Below are 17,305 nucleotides of genomic sequence, written 5' to 3' on the forward strand. Positions count from 1 at the left end.
TGATTCAGCAGCAAGAGAACACACAGCATGACACCAATCAAGAGAAATAACTTTTTTTAACAAGAATTTTTATGAGACAAAAGGTGTTTTTCCTGGTTGTAACAGAATATTTCAGACCAGTGGGAGCATGTGCAGTACCTCACTCGGGTTAACAAAGTTAAAATTCACACCAACAGGTTATCGTCCAACAGGTTTATTTGAAAGTACATGCTTTCAGAGTGTTGCTACTTTGTCAGGGCAAGATCATGGGACACAGAATTTATAGTAAAAGATCAAAGTATCATACACCTGATGCGATATTGAACAATTCTAGATTGCTGTTAAGTCTTTAATCATTTAGAATGGGGATGCAGGTTTCAATTGATTAACACGTAAATCCCAGAATTTCTTCCAAGTATAGCCCTGAGGTAACTTAAGGTTTTGTCAGTTTATTAAAAAAAAGTGACATCTCAGCTCAGACAATGCATTAAAGGTGTGAGGTTAGAGAATGTCTGTATCCCAATCTTGAGTCAGACTGGTTCTATTTCCAAAGTAGGAATGTATAAAATGTCATATTGATTAACTGCCTGCAGATTGTGTGTGTTTTGAGCAAATTAAAATGTATCTGCCAGTACAAATTCACCCCATAGACCTATATGTGTATGTGTGTGTATGCGTCTGGCGGGGGTGGGGGGGGCGGGGAGGCGAGAGAGGTGTGTGTGTGTGTGTGTGTGTGTGTGTGTGTGTGTGTGTGTGTGTGTGTGTGAGAGAGAGAGAGAGATGGGGCAGATTGACATGAACCTAAGATCCCAGTTGGGGGTTGTAATCAGGGTTTTCTCTCTTGAGACCATACCCGTTATCAGCCAATTCAACAAAATCCAAATTTCTGAACTGCCAAAATGCTTTTAGCTTCTTATTGTCAGCTTTATGCCACTGGCACTGTCACTGACAAAAATTTGCATCCCTTTCAGGTAGAAGTCAAATTACTGCACCCCATTCTAACCCTTGCACAATCCCTTCATTCTGGTCGCCATGATTTTCTGGGGTTAGACTTTCATTTTTCTACAAGAAAGTGAGGACTGCAGATGCTGGAGATTAGAGTCAAGACTGTGGTGCTGGAAAAGCACAGCGGGTCAGGCAGCATCTGAGGAGCAGGGCTAATGAAGGGCTTTTGCCTGAAACGTCGAGTCTCCTGCTCCTTGGATGGAGCACCTTCTGTGCTTTTCCAGAGCCACACTCTCGATTTTTATTTTTCTACCACATTCTTCCCCTTTACTCTATGATAAGCATTCCTGAAAAATGGTTTCATGATTGCCTGAGCCTTACAAGTAAAAGATAATGTGGGCAATCCCTGAAGACCCACAGCAGTGGGCATGGACATGGGTGGAGTGGGGGATGGGAGGAGCTGTAAAACAGCAGACAGTCCCATAAGGCTGGATCTCTGACATACTCCCATCACCTGCAGACTTGGGGTAATTCATTAGAGTCTGAGGCTTTATTCTAAAGGCCTTTCAGGGCCATCGCATTGAAGTTTGTTGCTCTTCTCATCCACATACACAAACGAACCAGCAGGGTCACCAGCTGCTGGCCAGGACCAGCAGGAAGGTCAGGTTCAATCTCTCTCCATAAACTCAGAAGCACCAGAGTCATTCAATTCAATTACTTGAAGAAGGTGCCCATAAAGATTGATTTGCCTACTGGGAATGTACACAAAATGGCCAAGGCATGGTATGTTTTTTCTCTACATTGGTTTGATTTTCGTGGTTTATTTTTAAATGTATCAAATTAATGTCATTTCCGATCATATATTAATATATAGTGAGATTAAGAAGTCGATAGTGGGGTTAGAATTCTATGTGACCATGTTGTGTTTGCTGGGAATCTAGATCTCAATATTTAAGGTGAGATGTGACTGAGCATAAACAAAGTCGCTGTTGTCCCAGAGGACCGTGGGGCTGCTCTCTCATTACAGGGAGATGACTGGTGGTGAATTTAACTGAAGGGATACCATGCCTCAGGTGAAGGACAAAGTTATGAAGGTGGAACCTTCATGCTGATCTCAGCTAATACAGAATTTGGACTCATATTGTTGGCATCACTCACATTGCAAAATGGCTGTCCAGCCAACTGAGCTAACTGACCCCCTCCAGGCCTGTCCTGAAGCAGACATATTGGCACTGCATTAGTCTCTTTTGCAATAAATATCAAATAAAACAGAAGTGATGGGAATAAAAGTCATGAGTTGTCAGATTTCTCACATAATGCAGAAACAGTGGTGACCTAATCAGAATGTGAGACAATGCCCCCTACATTGATCACATTAATCTTGACTCCACTGACAATGAAAAGCATTTAAAGATACCAGAAACCTCTTGACAATAGTTACATTTATAGATAAAACAGTACATATCAATGCCTGAATCAGTCATCAGTCTGCAGTTGGATCATCATGTCAGCATGCATGAAGAGCATCATCTTGGGAATAGGGGTGGTTTAGATAAAAGGATTCCATTTTAGATATAAAAATAGTTTAAATAACTTTGAAAGTTCTGTGAAGTTCCTTCTATAACACGCTTCTTGATGAGCAGCAGCCAGTGTGGCATATCAGGGAATGTAAAGCTAAGGCCAGAGAGTGTATCAGACCAGGGTTGATCTTACCATTCCCCTCCAATTCCTCTCCACTGCTGTCTGGCTGGATAGGATTGCACTCACCTGGTTCCACTCGTACCTATCAATTATCTTCAGCCTCCTGCTCAAACTCCCGTTCCCAGTCACTGACTCCATTCCTCTCCTTGGAAGCTGTGTTAGGCTGAACCAGTCCTGAAAACAAAACAGACTAGAGATCACAGCAGGTCGGGGAGCATCCATGGACAACAAGCAAGCTAACATTTCAAATCTAGATGACTCTTCATCTTCCTTTTCTTTTAGCTTCACTAAAGGGAAGGTGAAGAGTCATCTAGACTTGAAATGTTAGCTTGCTTTCTCTCCATGGATGCTGCCTGACCTGCTGTGACCTCCAGTATTTTTTTGTTTTCAGTACATATTCTAACATCTGCAATTTGCTCCTACTTACCTGGCAACCTCAGTGTCAAAGTTAAGCCTGAAGCAAGCTTCCAACTAAGTATCAGTCTCATCAATAAGACAACTTTCATCCCTTCATGCCTCTGTCACTGTCCCAGATCACCTGTTTCGGAAACCATCATCCATACAGAATAATTCCAATGCAATCATGACTGGCCTCCTCTTTGAAAACTTGAGAGCACATGAAAGTCTGCCTCCTATATCCAAGATTGCAATAAGCCCCAGTTACCTATCAGCTCACTGGTGACCTTTGGCTGCCAGTTAAGAAATACCTTGACTTTAAATTTCTCATTCTCACTTCAAATCCCTCCGTAGTCTTGCCACTCTCTAACTCTGTATTCTCCTTTATCCAGAGATCTTCCAAGGTCTCTGTGCTTCTATAGAATCCTTGATTTTAATTGCTCCACTATTACTAGGTTTGCCTAGACTTTTTTCTTAATTTACACTTCTTCCACTACCTACCTCACTTTCCTAAGATGGTCCATAAAACTTTTCCCAAGCTTTTGGCCATCTGCCCAAATAGCTCCTTGTAGGATTCAGTGTCAAATGTAATTTCATAATACTCTGGCGAAGCAGCTTGGAATATTTTTTCATATTAAAGGCACTGTCGAAATAAAAATTGGAATTATCACAGAAAGACCTGTGTGAATGGAGAATGTAAATTGATGGAGTCATCAACAGTGCTATCAAGCAGCACACGCTCAGCAATAACCTGTTCAGTGATGCCCAGTTTGGTTTCTGCCGGGGCCACTCAGCTCATGACCTCATTACAGCCTTAGTTTAAACAAAGACAAAGTAGCTGAATTCTATAAGTGAGGAAAGAGTGACAGCCCTTGACATCAAGGTCACATTTGACAATGAGAAGCCCGAGCAAAACTGGAGTCTATGGGAGTCAGTGAAAACTCTCCACTGCTCAGAGTCATACCTGACACAAAGGAACCTGGTTGTTGCTGCTAGATTCTGGATTAGTGGTGCTGGAAGAGCACAGCAGTTGGGGCAGCATCCGAGGAGCAGTAAAATCGACGTTTCGGGCAAAAGCCCTTCATCAGGAATAAAGGCAGAGAGCCTGAAGGGTGGAGAGATAAGCTAGAGGAGGGTGGGGGGGGTGGAGAAAGTAGCATAGAGTACAATAGGTGAGTGGGGGAGGGGATGAAGATGATAGGTCAGGGAGGAGGGTAGAGTGGATAGGTGGAAAAGAGATAGGCAAATAGGACAAGTCATGGGGACAGTGCTGAGCTGGAAGTTTGGAACCAGGGTGAGGTGGGGGAAGGGGAAATGAGGAAACTGGTGAAGTCCACATTGATGCCTTAGGGTTGAAGTGTTCCGAGGCAGAAGATGAGGCGTTCTTCCTCCAGGCGTCTAGTGGTGAGGGAGCAGCGGTGAAGGAGGCCCAGGACCTCCATATCCTTGGCAGAGTGTGAAGGGGAATTGAAATGTTGGGCCACGGGGCGGTGTCGTTGATTGGTGCGGGTGTCCCGGAGATGTTCCCTAAAGTGCTCTGCTAGGAGGCGTCCAGTCTCCCTAATGTAGAGGAGACCGCAACGGGAGCAACGGATACAATAAATGATATTAGTGGATGTGCAAGTAAAACTTTGATGGATGTGGAAGGCTCCTTTAGGGCCTTGGATGGAAGTGAGGGAGGGGGTGTGGGTGCAGGTTTTGCAATTCCTACGGTGGCAGGGGAAGGTGCCAGAATGGGAGGGTGGGTTGTCGGGAGGGCGTGGACCTGACCAGGTAGTCACGGAGGGAACGGTCTTTGCGGAAGGTGGAAAGGGGTGGGGAGGGAAATATATCCCTGGTGGTGGGGTCTTTTTGGAGGTGGCGGAAATGTCGGCGGATGATTTGGTTTATGCAAAGGTTTGGTAGGATGGAAGGTGAGCACCAGGGGCATTTCGTCCTTGTTACGGTTGGAGGGGTGGGCTGCTGGAGGCCAGCGGTCTCAGCTCCAGGACATCACTGCACAAATTCCTCGGAGTAGTGTCTTAGGCCTAACCATCTTCAGTTACTTAATCAATGATCTTTCACCACATGATTAGAAATGGGAACATTTGCTGATGATGGCACAATATTCTGCACCATTTGCAATTCCTCAGATCCCGAAACAGTCCATGTCCAAATGCAGTAAAATCTGCACAGCTTGGGCTGAAAAGTGGCAAGCAACATCCACAGCATACAAATGACTATTTACAACTAAAGAGGATCTAACTATCATCCTTTAACATAAAATAGTGTGACTGAAGATCTCGACGTTTGGGAGGGGTCCCTCGATTCTGCGATCGGTCAAATAAACACTAGCAGTTCAGTCTGATTCAACAAGATGTCACAGGTTTATTATCACGGCTGGACACAGGTTGTCCAGCAACACAGAGGATAAACACTTCTGTTACCATGAGGCAGAAACTGAATTGGACTACTTATATATATATACAGGCTACAAAAGCAAGTCAGAAGCTTGTAATCCTACAGTCTGTAACTCACCTCCTGGCTCCCAAAGCTTCTTGATCACCTATAAGGCACAAGTCAGGAGTGTGATGGAATCCTCCCCACTTGCCTGCGTGGGTGCAACTCCAACAATAATCAAGAAGCTTGACACCATCCAGGACAAAATAGCCCATTTGATCGGCACAGAACCCACAAACATCCATTTCCTCCATCACTGGTGCTCAGCAGCAGCAGTGTGCACAACCTACAAGATGCTCTGCAGAAATTCACCAAGGTTCCAAACCTACGACTACTTCAAAGGACAAGGGCAGCAGAAACATGGGAACACCAGCACCTGTGAGCTCCCCTCCAAGTCACTCATCATCCTGACTTGGAAATCTATCTCCATTCATTCAGTGTTGCTGGGTCAAAATCCTAGAACTTCCTCTCTAACAACATTGTGGGTCTACCTATAGCACATGAAGTGGAGCAGTTCAAGAAGACAGCTCAATACCACTTTCCCAAGAGCAATTATGGATGGGCGATAAATGCTGGTCCAGTCAGCAATGCCCTCATCTCATGAATGAATTTAAAAAGATCAGAAGCTTGTATTACCCAGCCATATACAGTTGGTTGGGAACTATATATTCATTTGTACACTGAAATGAAATTGTTATGTTTTCAAGTAAATGAAAACCACCGCTAAAAAAGTCATGAAAAATATCAAGCTGCAGTTCTTAAAGATTGAACTTTAGTTTGTGGTTCTGTCATGTTTGATGAGTTAACACAGTCATCACTTTAAATTCAGAAACTCTTATTTCAGATAATTCTATTCCCATGTGCAAGCCAAGTTTTTGCTGATGTCATGATGCAAGGTATCTGACCACAGTCATCTGTCTCTGAATCATCTGGAAAATTCCCTGGGGAGCTGAATAATTGTCAGGTCAACTGTGACTGGCCTCAGGTAGAAAGCAATGGGGAATTATAGGCTTCCAGATAACTTAAAAGTGGCACAAGACTCAAACATAACCTCTTTTCATAGAATGCCCCCTCCAGCATAGAAGAAGGCCATTCAGCCCATCGAGTTCACACCAACCCTCCAAAAAGCATCCCACGTAGACCTACTCTTCTATCACTGCATTTCAATGGTTAATGCACCTAGCTCACAAATTCATAGACTACAGGAGGAAACCCACTGCAATATAGAGCAAACACACAAATTCCAAACAGATAGTCACCTGGAATTGAACCCAGGTCCCGAGCAACAGCACTAACCACTGAGCCACTGAAGTACTACACTTTTGCTTGCAATGTATATGTCCCTGTCTATGGCACTTCTAGCAAGAGTAAATGACCTGACTGATAATCTTAAATTGATTGATATTGACTCACTCACATCCATAAGCAGACATTTTGTTTGGGGATTTTCTCAGCATTGGTTGGGTATAATCTGTATTTTGCCTATTGAGATTAAGGGATATGCTGTCTGATTCAATTAGCCAATTGTTTAATTTTGTGCTAATTGACTTGCCAGCCAATCAACATCTTTTTCTTTCTAAATTGTGGTATTTGTTCGAATTTGGCAATCCTGCATGTGTCCTGATGAGTGGGAATCTTCAGCAACACATCTCTTTTCAGCCATCCAGGAATAATTTTATGGGTACTCAACAATGTGGGCTATGGCAAGAAATCGGCGATTATCACGTGAGGCGTTGAGCAAGGCCTATTATTGATGTCGGGAGCAACCAGTTGTATTTTCCAACACAGTTCCAGATGTCGGAGCCAGATACTCATTAGGGAGAGGTGAGATACCTATTAACGGAGTTTATTATCTCTTTTCATTAACTATCCTACCACCGGTTGGATCGAAACTGGGCTACAGGAATGTTCGACGTGACAGTCAGAGTGGGTACCTGGTGGTTCCAGTTCACCACTTACTCCTCCAGACTATCACCTTGAATGCCCAGCACCAATATTTCAAGGTACACTCCAGTGCACAGGCTGCAGGCACCCTATATCCATAGACACTAGCACCCAACACCTGCTGGACTCTCTGTACCATCATGGCACCACATCTCTGGTCCACTTATAGAATGCATCGGCACTCTGGAGCATGCTCCCAACTATCATCGGAGACAATAACAAAGGCTCAGCGATCTGGCAGCATCTGTGGAGAGAGATCAGAGTTAACATTTCGGGTCGAGTGACCCTTCCTCAGAAGCCAAAACTCTGATATCTCTCCACAGATGCTGCCAGACCTGCCGAGCCTTTCCAGCAATTGTATCACATTTCCAGCATCCACAGTTGTTTTTATTTAGCTATCGTTGGAATACTGCTGCAAGGAGACTTTGTGTGCAAGGACTGGGTCAGCTCATGGACTGCACCAGGTTGAATCTTGGGACTGTACACTCACTCTCTCAGCTCTCACTCACCTAGATGATCGTTGTATCATAGAACATAGAACATAGAACAATACAGCACAGAACAGGCCCTTCGGCCCACGATGTTGTGCCGAACGTCTAACCTAGATTAAGCACCCATCCATGTACCTATCCAAATGCCGCTTAAAGGTCGCCAATGATTCTGACTCTACCACTCCCACGGGCAGTGCATTCCATGCCCCCACCACTCTCTGGGTAAAGAACCCACCGCTGACATCTCCCCTATACCTTCCACCCTTCACCTTAAATTTATGTCCCCTTGTAACACTCTGTTGTACCTGGGGAAAAAGTTTCTGACTGTCTACTCTATCTATTCCTCTGATCATCTTATAAACCTCTATCAAGTCACCCCTCATCCTTTGCCGTTCCAACGAGAAAAGGCCGAGAACTCTCAACCTATCCTCGTACGACCTACTCTCCATTCCAGGCAACATCCTGGTAAATCTTCTCTGCACCCTCTCCAAAGCTTCCACATCTTTCCTAAAGTGAGGCGACCAGAACTGCACACAGTACTCCAACTGTGGCCTAACCAAAGTCCTGTACAGCTGCAACATCACTTCACGACTCTTGAATTCAATCCCTCTGCTAATGAACGATAATACTCCATAGGCCTTCTTACAAACTCTATCCACCTGAGTGGCAACTTTCAAAGATCTATGTACATAGACCCCAAGATCCCTCTGTTCCTCCACCTGACTAAGAACCCTACCATTAACCCTGTATTCCGCATTCTTATTTGTTCTTCCAAAATGGACAACCTCACACTTGGCAGGGTTGAACTCCATCTGCCACTCCTCAGCCCAGCTCTGCATCATATCTAAGTCCCTCTGCAGCCGACAACAGCCCTCCTCACTGTCCACAACTCCACCTATCTTCGTATCATCTGCAAATTTACTGACCCACCCTTCGACTCCCTCATCTAAGTCATTAATAAAAATTACAAACAGCAGAGGACCCAGAACTGAACCCTGCGGAACTCCACTTGTAACTGGGCTCCATGCCTTGCTTTTCAGCACTTTGTCCCCTCAGCCACAATTGAAAGGCCGACAGTACTGCTGTGTTCCCTTGCTGTTCAGCACAGGCTCAAAGCCAGGCAGTTTGTCATTGCTGATCAGCAATCATCAGTAAAAGGAGGTGGACAGCTGGCTGTATGGCATATTTCTGGCTCAATCCTATACCTATACCATATGCTAGCAGCTTACACAGCAAACACACTATATTTACTGCAAACAGCCAAATCTGAAATGTTAGTATGGGGATTGGGGTGGGGGAGATCCTCAGAGAGACACCTGTCAATCAGAGATCCCACTACAGTAAGTCAAGGAAAGTCTCCAGTATTAGTGCAGGGGCTTAGGCATGGTCATTTAGCTGCTTGGAACAGTCAGAGTCAGGATCCTTTCCTCATGGGGAGAGAGGTGCTGAATATCAAGCATCCCACCGGCTGGCTTGGCTCTTTCTGCACTGTTTACTCCTGGAATGAGAAAAAAAGGAGGGACTGAATGAGATGAAACATATAAAATCCTGATGGGACTGGACAGCCTAGATGCAGGAAGAATGTTCCTGAGGTTGGGGAAGTCCAGAACTAAGGGTCATAGTCTAAGAATAAGGGGTAAGCCATTCAGGTCTGCGATAAGGAAGAATCTCTTCACTTGCAGAGTTGTAAAGCTGTGGAATTCTCCAGAATGGAAAACTGTTGGGGCCAGTTTGTTAGATAAAGAGGGAGCTGGATGTGGCCCTTGCTAAAGGGATCAAGGGGTATGGAGAGAAAGCGAGAGCTGCATACAAAATTGCATGATCAGCCATGATCATATTGAATGGTGTTGCATGGTCGAAGGGCCAAAAGGCCTACTCCTGCATCTATTTTCCATGTTTCTCTGTATCAATGAACGCGACTGTTAGTGCTGTTGTAAGTGCGGGCACTGTGGTGAGATGTCCTGAGTGAGTGAGTAGGCAGCACACAGCCCAGGCAGGGTAACAGGGGGATTGGTTGGTGAGTTCGAATGATGGAAGATGTTGCACTCAATAGTGAGAGTGGCAGCTGTGATGTGAGGTGGGTACAGTAGAAGAGATAGAGTGAATGTGAGGTACCAGAGAGAAGATGGTGGCAGTTACCCTGGCAGAGTGGAGAAGGTCATGGTCTTTCTTCCTACAATGCTGGGCAATTCTCCAGATAGTTAAGACTGCACTAACCTGACTGGCAGGGACTGTTGTTGGAGCCTCCTTTGGTGGTCCTGGGGTCAGAGGACATCCCCCTCTGCACTAACCACATCCACCAGAGCCTCCAAGTCGCTGTCTGCAGAGCAATGCATCAATTTCTCTTGTTGCACAACCTGTCCATCTTCCTTCCCATCTGCTCCACCCTCCTCTCCGACCCATCACCATTATCCCCACATTCGTCTACCTATCGCACTCTCAGCTACCTTCCCTCCAGCCCCACCCCCCTCCCATTTATCTCACCATCCCCTCAGCTCACAAACCTCATTCCTGATGAAAGGCTTTTGCTCGAAATGTCGATTCTCCTGCTCCTCGGATGCTGCCGGACCTACTATGCTTTTCCAGCACCACACTCTCGACTCTGATCTCCAGCATCTGCAGTCCTCACTTTCACCTAATTTCTCTTGTCTGCCCTGTCCAGAGTAAATGTCATTAACTCTGCAGGGTGCCTCTGGACTGACAATGCTGACTGACTGAGTATACATTGGCCTTTTAAAGATGGCACTGGCACCAGGGATCCTAGGCATATCCCAGCAGTGGTGAGTACTTCCAACTTCAATGAATCAGGCTAGTAGTGGACTGCCAGAGGAGTATGTTACATAGTTAATGAGATAAGTTTGGATTGACTGCACAAGAAAACACACTCGGTTTAGCAGACAGAAACACTGGATGAATTGCATGCAATTCTGGCCTCCTTCCTGTCGGATAGATGTTGTAAAACTTGCAAGGGTTCAGAAAAGAAAAACAAGGATGTTGCCAGGGATGGAGGATTTGAGCTACAGGGAGAGGCTGAACAGGCTGGGGCTGTTTTACCTGGAGCATTGGAGGCTGAGGTGTGACCTTATAGTGGTTTACAAAATTATGAGGGGCATGGATAGGATAAATAGACAGTCTTTTCCCTGGATTGGGGGAGTCCAGAACTAGAGGGCATAGGTTTAGGGTGAGAGGGGAAAGATATAAAAGAGACCTAAGGGGCAACTTTTTCACACAGAGGGTGTATGGAATGAGCTGCCAGATGAAGTGATGGAGGCTGGTACAATTGCAACATTTGGATGGGTATATGAATAGGAAGGGTTTGGAGGGATATGGGCCGGGTGCTGGCAGGTGGGACTAGATTGGGTTGGGATATCTGGTTGGTATAGATGGGTTGGATCGAAAGATCTGTTTCCATTCTGTACATCTCTATGACTCTGTGACATAAGGTTCAGTCCTCTGACTCTTTTCAGCAAAAAATAACAGGTGTCAATAGTGGAGCATAGAATCCAAGATGGAGGTTGGTTGGGTCAAAGGGGCTGTCTTTATGCTATATGTGGAAAAAGTGAGGACTGTAGATGCTGGAGATCAGAGCTGAAAATGTGTTGCTGGAAAAGCGCAGCAGGTCAGGGAGCATCCAAGGAACAGGAGAATCGACGTTTCGGTCATGAGCCTTTCCTCTTCCTGAAGAATCCTGAAGAAGGGCTCATGCCCGAAACGTCGATTCTCCTGCTCCTTGGATGCTGCCTGACCTGCTGCGCTTTATGCTCTATGTGGCAAAGTATGAGGTCATGCACTATGATCGGAAGAATAGAGGCATGGACTATTTTCTAAATAGGGAAAAACTTCTGAAGCCTGAAGTGCAAAGAGACTTGGGAGTTCTAGTCCAGGATTCTCTCAAGGTAAACTCACAGTTTAAGTCAGTAGTTACAAGAAAGTGAGGACTGCAAATGCTGGAGATTAGAGTCGAAAAGTATGGCGCTGGACAAGCACAACAAGTCAGGCAACATCTAAGAAGCAGGAGAATCGACAGTTCGGGCATAAGGCCAAAATCACATTCCTGATGAAGAGCATATACCCAAAACATCGATTCTCCCACTCCTTGGATGCTGCCTGACCTGCTGTGCTTTTCCAGCGCCACACTTTTTGTCTCTGAGTCAGTAGTTAGGAAGGCAAATGCAATGATGCCATTAATTTTGAGAGGACTTGAATATAAAAGCAGGGATGTACTTATGAGTCTCTATAAGGCTCAGGTCAGACCACATTTGGAATATTCTATAGTTTTGGGCCCCATATCTCAGGATGGACTGGCCTTTGAGTGTGTTCAGAGGAGATTCACAAGAATGGTCCCAGGAATGAAAAGCTTAACATCTGAGGAATGTTTGAGGACTCTGGGTTTATACTCAATGGAATTTAGAAGGATGGGGAGAGGATCTAATTGAAACATACAGAATACTGAATGGCCTGGGCAGAATGATTGTTGGGAAGATGTTTCCATTGGTAGGAGAGACTAGGACCCAAGGGCACAGACCAAAGTAAAGGGAAGACCTTTTAGAACAGAGATAAGGAGAAACTTCTTCAGCCAGAGAGTAGTGAATCTATGGAATTCATTGCCACAGAAGACTGTGGAGGCCAGGTCATAGAGTATATTTAAGGCTGAGATAGTTAGGTTCTTGAGTATCAAGAGTGACAGGGAGAAAGTGGGAGAATGTAGTTAAGAAAATTATCAGACATGATTGAATGGCAGAGCAGGCTCAATGGCCTAATTTCTGCTCTTATGTCTTATGGTCTATTCTGTGTATTGTAAAATGTGCTTACCCTCTCCAAACTTAGCAACTTCAAATTAGATTACTGACTGTGTGGAAACATGCCATTCAGCCTAGCAAGTCCACACCAACCTGCTGAAGCACAACCCACTCCCCTATATTTACCCCTTCACCAACACAATGGGCAATTTAGCATGGCCAATTCACCTAACCTGCACATTTTTGGACTATGGGAGGAAACCAGAGCACCCCACACAGAGAGTTGCCTGAGGCAGGAATTGAACCCAGGTCTCTGGTACTGTAGGGCTACAATACTAACCACTGTGCCACCGTGGTTCCTTCCAAGCCTCCTCAACCCCACCCTCTATAACCTTCACCATTTTAAGAACTCTACCATATGCCGTGTTAAACATTCTCCCAAATCCATCTCTTTACCAAGTCTTTAGTCTTCTTTCTTAATCTTCCTGTGACTATTTTCTTTATTTCTTTAGCACTGAAACTCAAAATTAATGGGAAGTGTTTTTGATTATTTGAGGGAACACTTAATTGTCTGCGAATGCCAAGTGTTTCCCAGAGAACCTTGGTATGATAAATGGTTAGAAAGCTGAGTCCCTGTGCTCATCTTTAGTAAATTAGCCTGACTTGTCATGAATCATGCATCAGTTTCACTCTAGGGGGTTCTGTAAACACCATACATCTTATTGGGGAGCCTTCCAGACATAATGAAACACTCCTTTGAAATTAGTGACTCACAAGTCTATTCTCGCCTTCAACTGCATAAAATATTAATGTATGCTCACACATTTGTAATGTAATGACAGGACATTGTATGATGACTAATGATAAAGATCAGAAAAGAAGGTGTGAAAATGCAGCACCATTTTATACCGTGAAATGTATTTTAAAAGGATGTTGCACTTGCCTGCTAATTTGCAAAATACAACATCCTTTCAAAAACTAAGCAATGTTGTCTCTAAAACAATTGTGGCATAATTTGTTTGAACATCTCAGACCAAATACATGCAGGTACATGAATAAATTTCCTACTTATATGGCACCAATAAAAGTAAATTTATTTAAGTTTTGACGTATACTCTAGGTGAGGAAATTTGAAATTAAAACTGAAAATGCTGGAAATACTCAACAGGCCAGATATCATCTGCCTCCATTTCTGGGGATAGACTGTCAAGCAGTATACATTATAAAATGACCTTGACTACACTTCAGCAACAACCAGGCTACTTCCATCTTGAAAGATGATGGTTTGTATCACAGAGGTCAAGTCTGTGACAATGGTGACCTGGTGTGGTTCAGGAGATCCAATCTGGCATGGCTAGCTCTGACACATTCACTGCAGAGGAAGGCAGTGCGCATGATTCATCTTTGTTTTTGTTGAGCCCTTTTATTGACCAGTTGAAGTTTTCTGCTCACCTCTCCCAATTATTTTTCTAGCTTCAAAAATATACTTTATTCATAAAACATCTTTATATACATACATAATCATGAGAGCAGCTCAACTCTCTACAGTCTTTGCATTTGGGGAACAAGCAAATCCAAGGCTATATTAACGTATATTTGAGGCACCAGGAGGATCTGAATGGACTCCCATTTGACTTCCACAGTAAAACCTTAGGTGGTGGTCTTTCTCAACCGCACCTTGGCACAACTATCTCAAACTTTAGTCGCTTGCCTTTCCCAATACCATTCCAATTAGTCAGTCTCTAGAGGTCTAGACCATCAGCGCTGTCCCCCATTTGCCAGTGTCAAGGTCTGCTGCTTTCATATCACACTTACAGGTGTCCCTGTAGCAGAGGTATGGATGCCCAAGAGGTCACAACCAAGTGGCTAATTCACCATGCAGAGATAAAGGGCCAACGTCCTTTCATTGAATGTGGCTGAACCGGCACAGATGCTGTTGACTTAGCAATGATTGTATGCTGATGGAATTAGCCTGCTTCAGGACCTTTGAGTCAATGATCTTGTCCTACCAAGAAATTCCAGGCATAAATCTGAGAGAACAAAGATGAAAACCATTCTCCTGTTTGGTACATGTTGGCTCACCACAGGAGCTACTTTTCAATTTAGATCTCCATCAGCCACTATATTTTGCTTTTATTTAAGTTGCTGTTTAGTGGCAGTGAATTTAGGTAAGTTGGCACACAGTTGCAGCTTTGTAACGTCAATTTAAAGTATGATTCAGTGTATGAGATAATAAAAACACAGAAGGTTAGAAGTCCAGAGCTTAAGGTCTTGTATGGTTAGTTAGCAATCTTGCCCACGGGGAACATGAGAATGAATTTTAGTATTCCATGCAAGAGAGAATCTCTTTTATTCATTCATGGGATGCTAGCATGGCTGGCTCGGCCAATAGTTATCAGCCATCCCTGTTGTCCTTCAGAAGGTGATGGTGAGCTGCTTTCTCGAACCATTACTGTCCAAATGGTGTAGGCAGACCCACAATCCTATTTAGAGGGGAATTTCAGGATTTTGATATTTTACCACAGCGACAGTGAAAGAACAGTGATTCATTTCCAACTCTGAATAATGAGTAGCTTGGAGGGGAAGGAGCAGGTGATTGTGTTCCCGTATCTGCTGCCCTTATACTTTTGGGTGATAGTGATAGTTGGTTTGGAAGATGCTACCTTAGACATCTTGGTGGATTTCTGCAGTGCATTTTGTAGGATAGTAGACACTGCTGCTACTGAGCATTAGTGGCAGAGGGAGTTTGTGGTTGTGATGCCAATCAAGCGGATTGCATTATTCAAGTATCATGAGTGTTGAGAGAGGGGATCTGTTCCTCCTCATTATATGGTGATCTTTACTGGTCAAGAAGGGTCTGAACACCCTCAGCAAATACAGGATTGAGCCACATATGATGCATCACCTGTTTGAATAACCTGGCAACCCTCATGACCAAAAGTTACTCTTGGACAATGTCCAATTGTACTTTTGCATCTACATGCCTGAGAGTATTGCATTTAGGGAAGGATGTTGGAAAGAAAACCAATCAGTTAAACTTCAGGGATTTTATATGTGGTCTTTCCAGCAATAATTGATGATGAAAAATATTCTTTAACATGTGGCAATTCTTTTAAACAAGGTAATATAATTAGCCAACCACTTAGCCAAGGGATTATATATCTTAAGGGGCAGTATTTAGCATCAAGAGTTGAGAACGGAATGCAGCGGTCTTCTACAATCCCATGCACCTCCACAGATAGCATAAGATTTAAATCTACATCTTTGATATCAATTTGGACCATATCATTTTGTCAGCACTTGGACCATATCCCTCTAAACCCATCCTATTCATGTAGCTATCCAGATGTCTTTTAAAAGTTGTAATTGTACCAGCCTCCACCATTCCATACACACACCAATATTCCAACAGTGGCCTAACCAATGTCTTGTACAGCGCAACATGACCTCCCAACTCCTGTACTCGATATTCTGACCAATAAAGGAAAGCATACAAAACACCTTCTTCACTATCCTATCTACCTGCGACTCCACTTTCAAGGAGCTATGAACCTGCACTCCAAGGTCTCTTTGTTCAGCAATACTCCCTAGGACCTTACCATTAAGTGTATAAGTCCTGCTAAGATTTGCTTTCCCAAAATGCAGCACCTCGCATTTATCTGAATTAAACTCCATCTGCCACTTCTCAGCCCACTGGCCCATCTGGTCCAGATCCTGTTGTAATCTTTGCTGTCCACTACACCTCCAATTTTGGTGTCATCTGCAAACTTACGAACTGTACCTCTTATGCTCGCATCCAAATCACTTATGTAAATGACAAAAAGTAAAGGACCCAGCACCGATCCTTGTGGCACTCCACTGGTCACAGGCCTCCAGACTGATAAACAACCCTCCACCACCACCTCTGTCTTCTACCTTTGAGCCAGTTCTGTATACAACTGACTAGTTCTCTCTGTATTCCATGAGATCTAACCTTGCTAATCAATCTCCCATGGGGAACCTTGTCGCAATTCTGGTCGCCTTCCTATTGGAAAGATGTTGTGAAACGTGAAAGGGTTCAGAAAAGATTCACAAGGATGTTGCCAGGGTTGGAGGATTTGAGCTATAGGGAGAGACTGAACAGGCTGGGGCTGTTTTCCCTGGAGCATCGGAGGCTGAGGGGTGACCTTATAGAGGTTTACAAAATTATGAGGGGCATGAATAGGATAAATAGACAGTCTTTTCCCTTGGATCGGGAAGTCCAGAACTAGAGGGCATAGGTTTAGGGTGAGAGGGGAAAGATATAAAAGAGACCTAAGGCGCAACTTTTTCACGCAGAGGGTGGTGCGTGTATGGAATGAGCTGCCAGAGGATTTGGTGGAGGCTGGTACAATTGCAACATTTAAGAGGCATTTGGATGGGGATATGAATAGGAAGGGTTTGGAAGGATGTGGGCCAGGTGCTGGCAGGTGAGGCTAGCTTGGGTTGGGATATCTGCTCGGCATGGACGGGTTGGACTGAAGGGTCTATTTCCATACTGTACATCTCTATGAGTCTATGACACCAATCTCTGCATGAAAATACAACAGTAAAGGCGGCATTTGGGATGCTTGACGTCGTTGGCCAGGGCATTGAGTATAGGAGCTGGTACATCATGTTGAGGTTGTACAGAATGTTGATGAGGTCGTCCGA

This window comes from Chiloscyllium punctatum, chromosome 25 (genome assembly GCF_047496795.1).
Source record: "Chiloscyllium punctatum isolate Juve2018m chromosome 25, sChiPun1.3, whole genome shotgun sequence".
NCBI classification, from domain to species: domain Eukaryota; kingdom Metazoa; phylum Chordata; class Chondrichthyes; order Orectolobiformes; family Hemiscylliidae; genus Chiloscyllium; species Chiloscyllium punctatum.